General features: G+C 50.6%; 1 protein-coding gene across 4 annotated transcripts in view; it reads right to left on the reverse strand.

The window, feature by feature from the left end:
* Positions 1-10,282, reverse strand: part of TTC33 (tetratricopeptide repeat domain 33) — a 253,317-nt gene extending 243,035 nt beyond the window's left edge. For 2 of the 4 annotated variants that reach the window (XM_075588624.1, XM_075588612.1), the window contains exon 1: positions 182-369. The gene's annotated coding sequence lies outside the window, so the exon portion shown is untranslated. Of the gene's footprint in view, positions 1-181; positions 370-10,225 lie in introns of those variants that run through there. The other 2 variants (XM_075588621.1, XM_075588616.1) reach the window with 2 other exon arrangements.
* Positions 10,283-15,423: the final 5,141 nt, after the last annotated feature.

Consider the following 15,423-nt stretch of genomic DNA (forward strand, 5'->3'; position numbering starts at 1 on the left):
ATGCACTTTCTGCGCCAATTGAGTTTAATCTTTCGAAATTTTCTAGTATTATCTGTATTTAATATGGGTGTCTCCCTGCTTGCCAATCCCCCACTTGCCCCCATTCTACCTCCATGACCCCTTGCTATTTCACCATCTATTCAGTTTGTTATCTGTTTCTTGTCCCTCCCCCTTTACTTACTGCTAAAGGTACCAGCGTTACTTCCTAGTTTCACGTCAGGTTTAAAATGGCCATCCGAAAGGTTGCAACAATGGATGATGTGGCAGCTTCCTATTGGCTCACGGCTTCCACGAGATTTAAACCGCCATTTTGTTGAGGACATTTGTTGGTACTTACAAACCGGTAACTATCTTGGTACCTGGGGGTTCCTGGAGTTGAAAACAGTACAGTTTAATTCAGGGGACCACCCAGTTCCTATCCAATAACAAAACATTTTAAATCTCAAAAGATATTTGAAAGCTGCAATCTCCTTTTTTTTCTTTTAAATGTAACTGAACTGGGGTGTTACCGTGGAGCTGATCTGTGGTCTCATGAACTCCAGGGTCCCCAAGACATTGGGGGTTTTTTGTGCGAGAGTTCTACATTTAAAAAATAAAAAAATGACAAATATAGCTGCGGGGTCACCAACAGAAAGTAGCGACATCTCCTAAATCAGCCTTGCTGCGGTGGCCATCTTGTTCCTACAGGCGAGTATTGCTATACGGCAGGGAAACGGATGGTATCTCAGGGGTTTCTAGAGAGGAGCAGGGGGGCCTCCTGCAAATTCCCAACTTACAAAAAAAGTCAAGAAAATCATCTTCACAAGGACTTTTTAGTTTTGATGCGTGAAATAAATAGTGTTTCCTTCAGGTCATCATTTATTTCACCGAGTTCCGCAAAGTCTTATGTGCTGTTTAAGTACCACAGTAGTTCATTTTCAGTGTCTTATTAACATTTCTGTTTTAAAGAGATGCAGTAGATGAACAACAATTGGGCGGAAAACTCAGATTACATGGATTATTCTGTTGTGTACCATTTCCACATTTTGCGCTGGAAAGTAAATGGCTATGCACAGCACCCAAACTCCGCGTGTAGTTGATTCATGTGTCTCTCATTACATAATTCCCTCAGATTCATGTGCTCTTAAGTCAGCCCAAGTTTTGGAGATAATGTAATGTACGTTAAATGCATTCTCGTGTTTGTTAATTCCTTGGTCATTCCCAAAATCTGGTTTTGATGAAGTTCACAAAGAAGAAAGTTGAGAACCACTCCCAAGACGGCACAGAAGTGGAACTGAATGTACTTCAGTCAGTCTGACAAAAGGTAGGTGGGGTTTGTCAACATGATCTAAATAAAGTTCACTTTGTCCCAGGTCACCACGCAGTCAGTCCAGACTTTTAAAGCAGCAATACTACAGTCCCCCCTTTTTTCTTGTTTGTATATGTAAAGCATGTGACAATGTATAATTCTACATTATTACCTAAACTGGCAATTGTTTGGTGCTCGTGTTATAAATCTGTAAAATTACTGATTGTGTGTCTAACATAATGGCCGTCTTCAAACTATGCTGCAGTCAGTAAAAGCCGAACATTATATTTCTAAGTGTAACACATTATTGTTAAAGCTTCCAGAGTAATAAACGGGCTGCCGTTTGGCAACAAAGTATCACAAACAGATCTGTTGCTGTGTACCAGAGTGCAAAGTTCAAAAAGGTATATATGTCAGAGGCTATTTCAAAAGAGGAAGTGGATATGACTTTCTAAATGTTTGCTGTAGCAACCAAAAAGTAGATTAAAAAAAAAATATTACAAATTGCACAAGGAGTTAAAATATGCAGACAGTATCATCTAATACTACAGAACTGATTTATTTACAAATAACCATACAAGATAAAGTAGAAGGCTGGCGGAGGGAGGGGGGTTGCTCCGGTTTCTAGAGTTGGGGCAGTGTGCCCTCCATGGAAATCTACAGCTACCTTGGTCTTTAACATCAACCACCCCAATAGCAAAAGCCCAAATACATATATTGGATAGACATATTCATTGAATAGGAGCAACATGGCAACCAGAGAAAGAATACATATCTGAGATAACGAGTGAGTTTGTCTGTACTGTAACAACAGGCCAGATTCACTAAAGGGGACAATCCAATTTCGCTTGCACAAACCAAACTTTGCACACACAAAAACTGTGCGCTGTTTACAATAAACCTTCCTTATTACTATTTCACATATGCATCTTTTAGTAAGTTGAGCCCAATTAGCCGTTTTAAGGACTATAAAAACATGCCAGTAGTTTTTTTAAACTGTGACCATCATTTTCTGGCATCTCTGAATTTGACACCCTGTATTGTTACAAGTGACCATGAACCAGACTTTTATTCTAGGCATGAAACTCCAAAATACTTATTTGAGAAAATACAGATTCAACATCCCAAGCTGGGGAAAGATGCTCTCAACCAAAGAGCTATTTATGATTGTTGGGTTTGAGTATGTGTACCAATGGTTGAAGTGTGACGGCACTTTGACTTTTTTATTTTCACACCTGCAGCACTATTATTTTGTATACAAATATAGAATTCCACATGCGTAATTATAACATTGTAGCATTTTATGTTTTTGGAGTATAAATATTGCTCAAATCTTTCTTCATGCGTTGTTTTAAAAAAATGGAGTTCTTTCTTAAAATCAGGCACAATATTATCGTTTAATTAGACAGCGCCAACATATTTCACAGCACGGTACAATGGGGGAAACAGAATGACATACCAAATAAGAACAAACAAGAATAAAAATGTAGTGAGGGCCCTGCTGGCGAGAGCTTGCAACTATAAGGCAAAACTTTCACATTTACAACCTAAAATAAACACCATAAATATTCCAAGAGGCATCACCCTTTCGATGGTACTGTGTTTCCTTGCTATTCTAACTGTCCCAATTCTATGACATTGTTTCTCTATAATATCCTATTTTCCCCAGGAGAAATCATGACTTATGTTTACCTCGGCTATTGAATTTACACCACACACTTGGAGCCTGTTGTTGAGATGCATTACCCCATCGGTGCAGTTTCTAAAAATTCCCATGCCCCGGAGATATTTTAAATTTAAAAGTCCACCCTCGCTGGGTGGGGATGAGAGGGAAAGAAATAGCTGGTGAGCCAATCAGGATCGTGCGCAGGCGCCGTCCATTTCAGGCACAGGATCCGAACACTGTACGTGTTGACACTGACAGCAGGACAGCTGATTTATCTAATGCACCTGCGGAGCCAACTCCGCCCGTGTCAACCTAGTGGTCTGATTCCTATCATCTCCTACAGCCGTGGAAATTATCTTGGATTGGCTCTCAATCAAGAGACAATCATCACCTTCATGCCTCTCATCCGACTGGCTCCCTGTCCTTTATATGCTCAACGATGCCTTCTCCTAATCGGCTGGGCATAGTAGTCTCTACCCTGTGACCGCAAGCACTTTGCTTACCGTGTCCTGCTTTGCCTTGTGCATTCTTGCCTAACCTTGTCTTGTCTCCTAGTACCTCGACCACATATCTGGACTTACCACATTCTCCTACCCTTGACCACGCTTATCAACTATTCTCATTCTCCAACCCTTGACCACAGTGAGTATAAACCACTAACCATACCTCTCCCAGCCAGACCTGCACACCAAACGTGGTCTCGCTGCTTTGGGTCGGTGTTTCCTAATCCCCACCTCAGCCTCGTGGTCCCGTCCTGTTTGTGGCGAGCACCCGTGACAGGTTCTCACTGGAAAGAACACGGTTTCCTAATACTAGTGCTTTTCAATGATGATGCTGTGACTTACAGAACATTGTAATGTACAGTTTAGAGTGGGACTTAATGGCCTTGCCTCTGTTTCTATTGCCAAGTCCCCTTTCCTAGTCATTAAACAGACATAAATCTGATTACCTCCTCATTGCAATGGTACAAAGAACACCCATTTAATAAACAGTCCTCTTTGGAAATTAAACCAAAATGTCCGACTTCATTTTTTTTTCACATTTGTCTAATTTATTTTAATAAGGCATCAACCACGCAGTCTAAACCTACTAAACATGTCACTATCATTAATTCCCTTTAGTCCCAAGAGGGATTGAACCTTTGATTCTTGGAGGTCTACAGCTCATGACTTTATATGCATTATTATAGTGCCTGATTTAAATACTGATACATCTTCCTAAAGTTGGGCAATAGATACCAATATGATGGTAATATCAATTAAAAAAAACGACAAAATGATAGCCTTGAACAAGTACTGTACTGCTTCGTATGTTTAATGATACATGTAGCATTATTAGGAAAACACTAGTTATTAAACTGTTTTCAATGTGATTGTATTACTTTTTTTTAGCGTTTATTATATAACCTTTTCAATTTTACCTTTTTTTTTTAAGTTGTCATCAATGGTTGCATACTGCAGAAATTAGATTGAGATATTGTTACCTACAATTATAAAACGTGTAGTAGAATATTTTTCAAATGTACACTCTTATTTGAAAATTCAAAAGTAAAGAAAAAGTGTACATTCATAAAAATAAAAATAAAAAAAAAACACAAAAGGTAAATTTTAGGGACACTTTACATTTTAGGGACAGTTAGTGACATTCAGTTTCAGATGTAGCAGCCTCATTGAAGGCAAATCTGCCAATGCAAAAGGAATCCTAACACCCATCCATCACTCTCCACCGATGGCAGCACCTTCCTTCCCTGGAGGACTGATTTACCCCCGTCTCCTTAATCCCTTCCCTCTGTTGTTCAGTCACAGGTGGAAGGACCTATCATACTTTCAAATATAATTAAAAAAACACCTGTACAGTGCAATAATGACATACGAAGTACGTCTTGAGCACTTGCTAATGTTTGGGTGGTTACGGCTGTCAGCTCCGACAGATCACATGATGTAGAAGTTAAAACAATTTTTCAAATGATTTGTTTGTTTAGTGTTTTTTTTTTTTTAAAAAGATACATTTTTCCTATTGAAGATGTTAATTGCAATAAATATCGTTATCACAATAAATGTCTAAACATTATCAGAAACATGTTTTCATTGCCCAACACCACATATTCAGAAAGGCCTGCTATAAATTACATTGCAAGCCTCTCCGGAGAGTAAACATGTTTGGCATGAACTATTTCATCTTGAAAACAATGTGTGCATTTATGGAAGCGTCTGTTTTACATGGCGAGCTGGGTATAGAAGGCACTTGTTTAGACTTATGACTGCCAGCAGAATAAATAAAATACTTTAATCAGCCTACACATTACCCTAACATGCCAGTCTAACCGAATATGCCAACCTTACCATTCCACCTTAGTCCTAATGTGCCATCTTAACCCGAACCCAAATAATGCCAGCCTAACCCTTATCAGGCAACCTTATTCTCAACATGCCAGCCTAACCCTTATCAGGCAACCTTATTCTCAACATGCCAGCCTAACCCTTTACCCCAACCCCATTATGCCTCTTAACCCTAATATGCCAACCTAACACTTATCCAAATAATGCCACCGTTACCATAACATGCCAGCCTAACCCTTATCCTAACATTCCAACCAGGGCTGGCTTGTACGTTTGCAGGGGCCTCTTACCTGGTCCGTCGCGGCATCTCCTCTGACATGGCGGAGCCATGCGGCATTACATTGTCATAGCAATGCAGCGTCACATTGTCATGGCAACAAGATGCCATCTGACATCGCGGCACCATAATAACAGGACGCTGACAAAGGAGATGCCGCCGGACGGGTAAGAAACAGTTACAGAGGCCCGTGCTCTTCCCCGGCAATCGGTTTAATTGTTGTGGGGAAAGAGTGTGGGGCTCAGTGCAGTGGCACCGACAGCACCAGCATCAAGCCAGACCTTTTTTTTTACCCTAATAATGCCAGCCTAACCCTTACATTAACCTGTAGCCTAATAATGCCATCCTAACCTTCACCCTAACATGCCAGCCTAACTGTTAGGCATGTGATATAGTAAGCGCAGGCGCGTGCACGGCGTTGCATGTGGAGCTCGCGTTTAGTGCCTATAGGCCAACCGGTGACGCGCGCGGCTAGGAGGCGTGTCTATGATATCATAATGGTAGGCCGCACTGTGATTGGCTCACAGTGTCACGTGGCACGGCAGCCGCTCGAAAATACAAATTTCTTTGTATTTTCACACAGCTGCCGCGCCAACGATGTCTGCCGTGCGCGCGCATCGGCACTGGATAAATTGTCATAGGGAGACAGGTATTTGTCATTGCTGCACGCGTGCCAGCGCTTAGTATACCAGCCGTAGCCCAATAATGCCCTCCTAACCTTCACCCTAACAAGCCAGCCTAACCCTTACATTAACATGCCAGTGCAAACCCCAACAGACCAGCCAAACTCAGCCTAATAGTGCCATCCTAACCTTCACTCTAACATGCCAGCCTAACCCATACATTAACATGCAAGTGCAAACCCCAACATGCCAGCCAAACTCAGCCTAATAGTGCCATCCTAACCTTCACTCTAACATGCCAGCCTAACCCTTACATTAACATGCCAGTGCAAACCCCAACATGCCAGCCAAACTCAGCCTAATAGTGCCATCCTAACCTTCAGTCTAACATGCCAGCCTAACCCTTACATTAACATGCCAGTGCAAACCCCAACATGCCAGCCAAACTCAGCCTAATAGTGCCATCCTAACCTTCACCCTAACAAGCCAGCCTAACCCTTACATTAACATGCCAGTGCAAACCCCAACATGCCAGCCAAACTCAGCCTAATAGTGCCATCCTAACCTTCACTCTAACATGCCAGCCTAACCCTTACATTAACATGCCAGTGCAAACCCCAACATACCAGCCAAACTCAGCCTAATAGTGCCATCCTAACCTTCAGTCTAACATGCCAGCCTAACCCTTACATTAACATGCCAGGGCAAACCCCAACATGCCAGCCAAACTCAGCCTAATAGTGCCATCCTAACCTTCACTCTAACATGCCAGCCTAACCCTTACATTAACATGCCAGTGCAAACTCCAACATGCCAGCCAAACTCAGCCTAATAGTGCCATCCTAACCTTCACTCTAACATGCCAGCCTAACCCTTACATTAACATGCCAGTGCAAACCCCAACATGCCAGCCAAACTCAGCCTAATAGTGCCATCCTAACCTTCACTCTAACATGCCAGCCTAACCCTTACATTAACATGCCAGTGCAAACCCCAACATGCCAGCCAAACTCAGCCTAATAGTGCCATCCTAACCTTCACTCTAACATGCCAGCCTAACCCTTACATTAACATGCCAGTGCAAACCCCAACATGCCAGCCAAACTCAGCCTAATAGTGCCATCCTAACCTTCACTCTAACATGCCAGCCTAACCCTTACATTAACATGCCAGTGTAATGTACGTATATCTTTATTCATATAGCGCTTCGCAGCAGTAATACACATGATCATATAAATAACAACTAATACACGAAACATATAATAGGAAGAAGCGCTTCAGACAAAAGTGACATTTAGGAAAAGGTGTCTGCGCCAAAGAGCTAACAATCTAAATCAGTAGGTAGGAGGAATGTACAGAGACAGTGGGGGGGGGGGGGGGGTTCTGGTAAGTGCCAAGGTCGACGTATGAGGTGTATAGTATCAGCCAAGGAGCTACTCATATGCTTCGTTAAGGAGGTTTTAGGCCTCGTCCAGGGTGGCGCTGGGCAGGCGCGCTCACGCTGGCCGCGATGAAACACATTGCGGCAATGTGTGTGGCCAGCGTGAGCAATCAGAGCAAGCAAATTTGATTTTGCTGCTCGCAAGCGCGTCACGTGAGCGGTTCGCCCAATGAGACCCAAAGCGTGGCCGCACCCCCAGGTGAACGCACAGCCGGCCACGAATTGCCCGGCCGAGCAGGGCACAGCGCACGAGCACCAGCGTGCCCGTTCCCTGCCTGTCCGAGGCCTAAAGGGGGAGAGAGTGCCAGTTGGATATTGGGCATTCCAGAGGTGCGGGGCAGTCAGTGAGAGAGAGGTGCGGGGCAGTCAGTGAGAGAGAGGTGCGGGGCAGTCAGTGAGAGAGAGGTGTGGGGCAGTCAGTGAGAGAGGTGCGGGGCAGTCAGTGAGAGAGGTGCGGGGCAGTCAGTGAGAGAGGTGCGGGGCAGTCAGTGAGAGAGAGGGTCGAGGCAGTCAGTGAGAGAGAGGTGCGGGGCAGTCAGTGAGAGAGAGGTGCGGGGCAGTCAGTGAGAGAGAGGGTCGAGGCAGTCAGTGAGAGAGAGGTGCGGGGCAGTCCGTGAGAGAGAGGTGCGGTGCAGTCCGTGAGAGAGAGGTGCGGTGCAGTCAGTGAGAGAGATGTGCGGGGCAGTCAGTGAGAGAGATGTGCGGGGCAGTCAGTGAGAGAGAGGTGCGGGGCAGTCAGTGAGAGAGAGGTGCGGGGCAGTCAGTGAGAGAGAGGGTCGAGGCAGTCAGTGAGAGAGAGGTGCGGGGCAGTCCGTGAGAGAGAGGTGCGGGGCAGTCAGTGAGAGAGAGGTGCGGGGCTGTCAGTGAGAGAGATGTGCGGGGCAGTCAGTGAGAGAGAGGTGAGAGAGGTGCGGGCAGTCAGTGAGAGAGATGTGCGGGGCAGTCAGTGAGAGAGAGGTGAGAGAGGTGCGGGGCAGTCAGTGAGAGAGGTGCAGGGCAGTCAGTGAGAGAGGTGCAGGGCAGTCAGTGAGAGAGGTGCAGGGCACTCAGTGAGAGAGGTGCAGGGCAGTCAGTGAGAGAGGTGCAGGGCAGTCAGTGAGAGAGGTGCAGGGCAGTCAGTGAGAGAGAGGTGCGGGGCAGTCAGTGAGAAAGAGGTGCGGGGCAGTCAGTGAGAGAGGTGCAGGGCAGTCAGTGAGAGAGGTGCAGGGCAGTCAGTGAGAGAGGTGCAGGGCAGTCAGTGAGAGAGAGGTGCGGGGCAGTCAGTGAGAAAGAGGTGCGGGGCAGTCAGTGAGAGAGGTGCAGGGCAGTCAGTGAGAGAGGTGCAGGGCAGTCAGTGAGAGAGGTGCAGGGCAGTCAGTGAGAGAGGTGCAGGGCAGTCAGTGAGAGAGGTGTGGGGCAGTCAGTGAGAGAGGTGCGGGGCAGTCAGTGAGAGAGGTGCAGGGCAGTCAGTGAGAGAGGTGCAGGGCAGTCAGTGAGAGAGAGGTGCGGGGCAGTCAGTGAGAAAGAGGTGCGGGGCAGTCAGTGTGAGAGAGGTGCGGGGCAGTCAGTGTGAGAGAGAGGTGCGGGGCAGTCAGTGTGAGAGAGAGGTGCGGGGCAGTCAGTGTGAGAGGGAGGTGCGGGGCAGTCAGTGTGAGAGAGAGCTGCGGGGCAGTCAGTGTGAGAGGTGCGGGGCAGTCAGTGAGAGAGAGGTGCGGGGCAGTCAGTGAGAGAGAGGTGCGGGGCAGTCAGTGAGAGAGAGGTGCGGGGCAGTCAGTGAGAGAAAGGTGCGGGGCAGTCAGTGAGAGAAAGGTGCGGGGCAGTCAGTGAGAGAGAGGTGCGGGGCACTCAGTGAGAGAGAGAGGTGCGGGGCAGTCAGTGAGAGAGAGAGGTGCGGGGCAGTCAGTGAGAGAGGTGAGGGGCAGTCAGTAAGAGAGGTGAGGGGCAGTCAGTGAGAGAGAGGTGCGGGGCAGTCAGTGAGAGAGAGGTGCGGGGCAGTCAGTGAGAGAGAGGTGCGGGGCAGTCAGTGAGAGAGAGGTGCGGGGCAGTCAGTGAGAGAGAGGTGCGGGGCAGTCAGTGAGAGAGAGGTGCGGGGCAGTCAGTGAGAGAGAGGTGCGGGGCAGTCAGTGAGAGAGAGGTGCGGGGCAGTCAGTGAGAGAGAGGTGCGGTGCAGTCAGTGGTGCAGGGCAGTCAGTGAGAGAGGTGAGGGGCAGTCAGTAAGAGAGGTGCGGGGCAGTCAGTGTGAGAGAGGTGCGGGGCAGTCAGTGAGAGAGAGAGGTGCGGGGCAGTCAGTGAGAGAGAGGTGCGGGGCAGTTGTGAGAGAGGTGCGGGGCAGTCAGTGAGAGAGAGGTGCGGGGCAGTCAGTGAGAGAGAGGTGCGGGGCAGTCAGTGGTGCGGGGCAGTCAGTGAGAGAGAGGTGCGGGGCAGTCAGTGTGAGAGAGAGGTGCGGGGCAGTCAGTGAGAGAGAGGTGACCCTTATTCCAACTATAATATGCCTAATAATCAGGTAGAAAATCATTGCCGGATTAATTCCTTTATTATATATAAACGTGCTCCTGTTCTGCAGCCAGTCACTGTGAGCCCTTGGCCCCAGTAAATGCCTCCTGGTCTCTTACCTGCCTCTGCTGCCTCTCTCCCCTTCTGCTGCCTGTGTGCAGGGCAGGGGGAGGAGCCTGCAGGGGGAGGAGCCTGCCGGAGCTGGACACCAGGCTGTAACACGGAGTTTTAGGCAGAGAGCAGCCACTGCATGCATAGGGATATCCCAGCAAAGGCCAGGGTTACATCATGACCGGCCGCGGGGCCCATTACAGCAGCTTCCCTGCAGCTCTGCCTGTGAGAGTCTCCCAGCAGCAGGGCTCACACAGGAGGGGGGGAGACATGGGGGTGCTGGTTTTATTTGCACATGTTATGCAAACGTATTCAAATTAAATAAGTAAAGGGGCAAAACTGCTACTTGATAAAGTAATTATGTTAGTGATTCTGCTAATGTAGCAACACAGTGAAGGCAAAGCACTCAGACACGTAACACATCTACTGCTGCTATAAATACAGCGGCCTGGGGATTGTGTTCAGGTTTGCAGCCAGAAAAATGTGGCCCCTTCTAATAAGGCTGTGCCTATAGTGCCGTCGCTGTCGCCACCGGCGAAAGTTATGTTTCGTCGGGCGGCGGCGTAGCAGGATTCCGGCAATTTGATTTGTTCAAGGGCCGTCACGTGATGCGACAGCCCTTGAAAAATCTAATTTTGCCGGCTTCAGGTTTTTGCTCCGTCGCGTGCAATATAAGCTCACGCGGCGGCAATGTATTTGTTTTCGGGCGACGTCGCCGTCACTATAAGCACGGCCTTAGGCTTGTTATATAGTGGCTACTAGCTGAGAGACCCGGCGTTGCCCGGGATATAATTTTGGGGGGGCGTACGACAGGGTTAGGCTTCCCCCCCCCCCCCCTTGACAGCTAGGTGGGTGACTGAGTTGACTGAGTGTGTGGGTGACTGGGTGGGTGTGTGACACTTGACTGAGTGGGTGGGTGACTGAGTGGGTGGGTGACTTTGGGTCGGTTTGACTTTGGGTCGGTGGGTGGGTGACTTTGGGTCGGTGGGTGGGTGACTTTGGGTCGGTTTGACTTTGGGTCGGTGGGTGTGTGACTTTGGGTCGGTGGGTGTGTGACTTTGGGTCGGTGGGTGGGTGACTTTGGGTCGGTTTGACTTTGGGTCAGTGGGTGGGTGACTTTGGGTCAGTGGGTGACTTTGGGTCGGTGGTTGGGTGGGTGAGTTGGGTCGGTGGGTGGGTGAGTGGGAGACTGACTGGGTGGGTGAGTGGGAGACTGACTGGGTGGGTGAGTGGGAGACTGACTGGGTGGGTGAATGGGTGACTGGGTGGGTGGGTGACTGACTGGGTGGGTGAGTGACTGACTGGGTGGGTGAGTGGGTGACTGGGTGGGTGAGTGGGTGACTGACTGGGTGGGTGAGTGGGTGACTGACTGGGTGGGTGAGTGGGTGACTGACTGGGTGGGTGAGTGGGTGACTGACTGGGTGGGTGAGTGGGTGACTGACTGGGTGGGTGACTGGGTGACTGGGTGGGTGAGTGGGTGACTGACTGACTGAATGGGTGGGTGACTGACTGAATGGGTGACTGACTGAATGGGTGACTGAATGGGTGGGTAACTGAGTGGGTGACTGAGTGGGTGGGTGACTGAGTGGGTGGGTGACTGGGTGAAAGTGGGTGACTGGGTGAAAGTGACTGGGTGGGTGTGTGGGTGGGTGACTGAGTGGGTGACTGAGTGAGTGGGTGACTGAGTGAGTGGGTGACTGAGTGGGTGGGTGACTGAGTGGGTGGGTGGGTGACTGGGTGAAAGTGGGTGACTGGGTGAAAGTGACTGGGTGGGTGACTGGGTGGGTGTGTGGGTGACTGAGTGGGTGACTGGGTGGGTGTGTGGGTGGGTGACTGAGTGGGTGACTGAGTGAGTGGGTGGGTGACTGAGTGAGTGGGTGGGTGACTGAGTGGGTGGGTGACTGAGTGAGTGGGTGGGTGACTAAGTGATTTTTTGGGTGACTAAGTGAGTGGGTGGGTGGGTTACTGAGTGGGTGGGTGACTGAGTGGGTGGGTGACTGAGTGGGTGGGTGACTGAGTGAGTGACTGAGTGGGTGACTGAGTGAGTGACTGAGTGGGTGACTGAGTGGGTGAAAGTGACTGGGTGGGTGTGTGGGTGACTGGGTGACAGTGCGTGGGTGGGAGACGGTGTGTGACTTACCTTGACCCCGTGGCATCTGGCTGGGGCAGGAGGTGAGTTCGGGAAGCTGGGGGGGGGCAAGAGTGGCAGGTGTCCCGCGCCGCGCTTCCCCTCTCCGGTAGCGTCACACGTGATGGGGAGTCCCGCGCCGCGCTTCCCCTCTCCGGTAGCGGCGCACGTGAGGGGGAGTCCCGCGCCGCGCTTCCCCTCTCCGGTAGCGGCGCACGTGAGGGGGAGTCCCGCGCCGCGCTTCCCCTCTCCGGTAGCGGCGCACGTGATGGGGAGTCCCGCGCCGCTTCCCCTCTCCAGTAGCGGCGCACGTGATGGGGAGTCCCGCGACGCTTCCCCTCTCCGGTATCGGCGCACGTGATGGGGAGTCCCGCGCCGCTTCCCCCGGTAGGGGGAGAGCAGGAGGGCCGCGCCGTGAGGGGGGAAGAGCCTGGAGTTTGCTGCTGAGCAGCAGGGCCGCGCTTCCTCCGCGGCGCACGGTGAGGGTGATGGTGCGGCTGGGGATGTTGCGGAGCGTGGGGATTTGGGTGAGGTGGGGAGGGGGGAGAGAGTGAGGGGCACCGGGAGAGTGAGGGGCACCGGGAGAGGAGGGGCACCGGGAGAGGAGGGGGGGTGGTGGAAGGTGAGCTGCGGTCCAACTGACGGGGGAGAGTGTGTGTCCCTGTGTGTGTGTGTCCCTGTGTGTGTGTGTCCCTGTGTGTCCTTTGGCCCGTCACTCCGCCTCAGGCCAATGAGAGGTGTGCGGGGGCGGACCAAGGGACCAATGAGATTTCCCCTAGGGACACCGGACATCCAGGCAGGCAGGCTGGCATGCATGCATGCAGGCAGGCAGGCAAACATACAGTGCTTTCACTAATATAGTATAAGATGCGCGGCACTTATAATTGGCTGAGGTTAGTCAGCCCTTCTATACAAGGGCCGCACACGCGCACATCAGTGAGCATGCATCCGGCCGACAGCGGGGAAGACGGGGAATACAATGATTTCGCGCAGCTACCGGCGCTGAAATGTATGTATATGTGTGTGTGTGTATATATGTATGCATGTGTATATATGTATGCATGTGTATGTATGTATGTGTGTGTGTGTGTGTCTGCACAATGTTAATAAATATTTTATTTATTCCAATGTGGTTTTTTTTTTTAAAATAATAAATTACACATACACACACACACACACACACACACACACACACACTCACACACAATACACATACATACATACAAACATACACACACATACAGTACTTCGCTCGCGCACAGTATACACACAAAACGTGTGCGGCACGTGCACGCGCCTTCACACTAGCGCACGCATGGCCGCACACAGTATACAACAGCCCTAAGAAGAAAGGGTCACACAACTCCTAAGATGCATGGAAGGGTTTGTAGATGGGTTAGGGCCTTGTATTATTGCATTATGCACCAGGAAAAGCCTCCCATGGTAGATGTTGGTGCAGTGTTTTAGGGTTTAGATATGTTGGTTTTCATTTTATGTAGTTGCGTCATTTAACTGTAGCGCACTTTCCCCCACCCATTGAGAGATGTGTAGCCACGGTGTGTGTGTTGTGGTCCAATACCTGTGGCTCACAGGAGGCCTGAGCCTCTGCTGCTGGGAGCCTGGGGTGTATCCTGGAACGATGCTCAGTAGCTCCTCCACCTGTGCGGGATTCTATGGTGTAGAATGACCCCGTCACAGGACACAATAAGAATACACACTTGGTAAAGCAGAACAGTTTACTATAAACAACTAATACAGTTACAGCCTACCCACCAGGCCTCGCACAGCCATACCTCTCAATGGAGTCACTGTCCCCCAAAGTACCTAGGGGCCCTTGGGCACCCAACCAACCTGGTGTCCACAAGGTCAATCCCTTCCTCACCCAATGTGTGGTACAGCACTGCCCACTAATGTGTGAAGGTGAGTTGGTGCACTTAGTTGGGTAGCTGCCGGGTGTGTCCACACCCGCGCGCGCTGTAGAAGATGGGATCCACTGATCCAGCGATGAATCCGCCTCCGCGGTGGGTGGCATCCAGATGGAGGGTCCCACACTGATGATAGTCTCTGATGGTCTGGTTCTGGACCGCAGTCACCGTGCAACATCTCACTGTGTCCCTGACACTGATAATACCAGGCGGACAATGTCCCTGTCTAAGGGCAAGCCCCTATAGCAGCCACAAGCTCAGGGGAGTCGGGGCCTAGCTGGGGCCTAAGAGGAGGTATCTGGCCTAGTGCAGGTGCCACAGACACCTGCACACACAACCTACCCCTTGCTTGTCCCAGCTCCGACTGACTAACGTGGTACAAGCGCGCCAAATGTTTCTTCTTGGTGCAGGAGAATACTGGGGTCCCATTGGCTGTGGTGCACCCTGTGATGCCAGCCCCTTAAGGCTCATGGGACATGTTGTCCATGTCTCAGCCTTTCCTGTTGGCCTCGGTTTACGCGTCCCAATGCGCAAAGCTCCTTAATCGCCTCCGCACTCGGGGACTAGCTGCGCATGCGCAACTGCGCACAAGATGGTAGCACCCTGCTCTGGGAGTCACCGGGAACCTCCGGCGATGCAATCGCCAGCCGAGCCGCCCACACTGCTCAACAACCTCCCCCGCTCTAGTGGAGGTAAGTGGGACCCAGGAGGACCCTGTTATATAACATACATTTGGCAGGCGTTTGAAACGACAATTTGCAGCTAACTGAAAAATAAGGATGGTATCCAGGGCCGCCAACAGGGGGGGACAAAAGATACTGGCGTCCCGGGCCCCCTGCTCGGCCGGGCGCCAGTTAATTACATAAAAAAATGGCGGCGATTCTCGTGGTCCCCGCGCATGCGCAGGGCAAGCAGGGTGTCCTGCCTGCTGCCTGTGGGCCCACTCACCGTTCCCCCGCTCCCCACGTGGGACGGAGGGGGAAGCGCCAAGAAAGGCCTCGCGCACGCAACCCAGCCCACCCCCGCTGCCCAAGTGGGACGGAGGGGGAATCGCCGCGACACGCCCCGCGCGTGCAACCCGCTCCCCACGTGGAACGGAGGGGGAAGCGCCAAGACAAGCCCCGCGCGCGCAACCCAGCCTCCCCGCTGCCCA

The sequence above is a fragment of the Ascaphus truei genome, chromosome 1 (genome assembly GCF_040206685.1).
Source record: "Ascaphus truei isolate aAscTru1 chromosome 1, aAscTru1.hap1, whole genome shotgun sequence".
Lineage (NCBI taxonomy): Eukaryota > Metazoa > Chordata > Amphibia > Anura > Ascaphidae > Ascaphus > Ascaphus truei.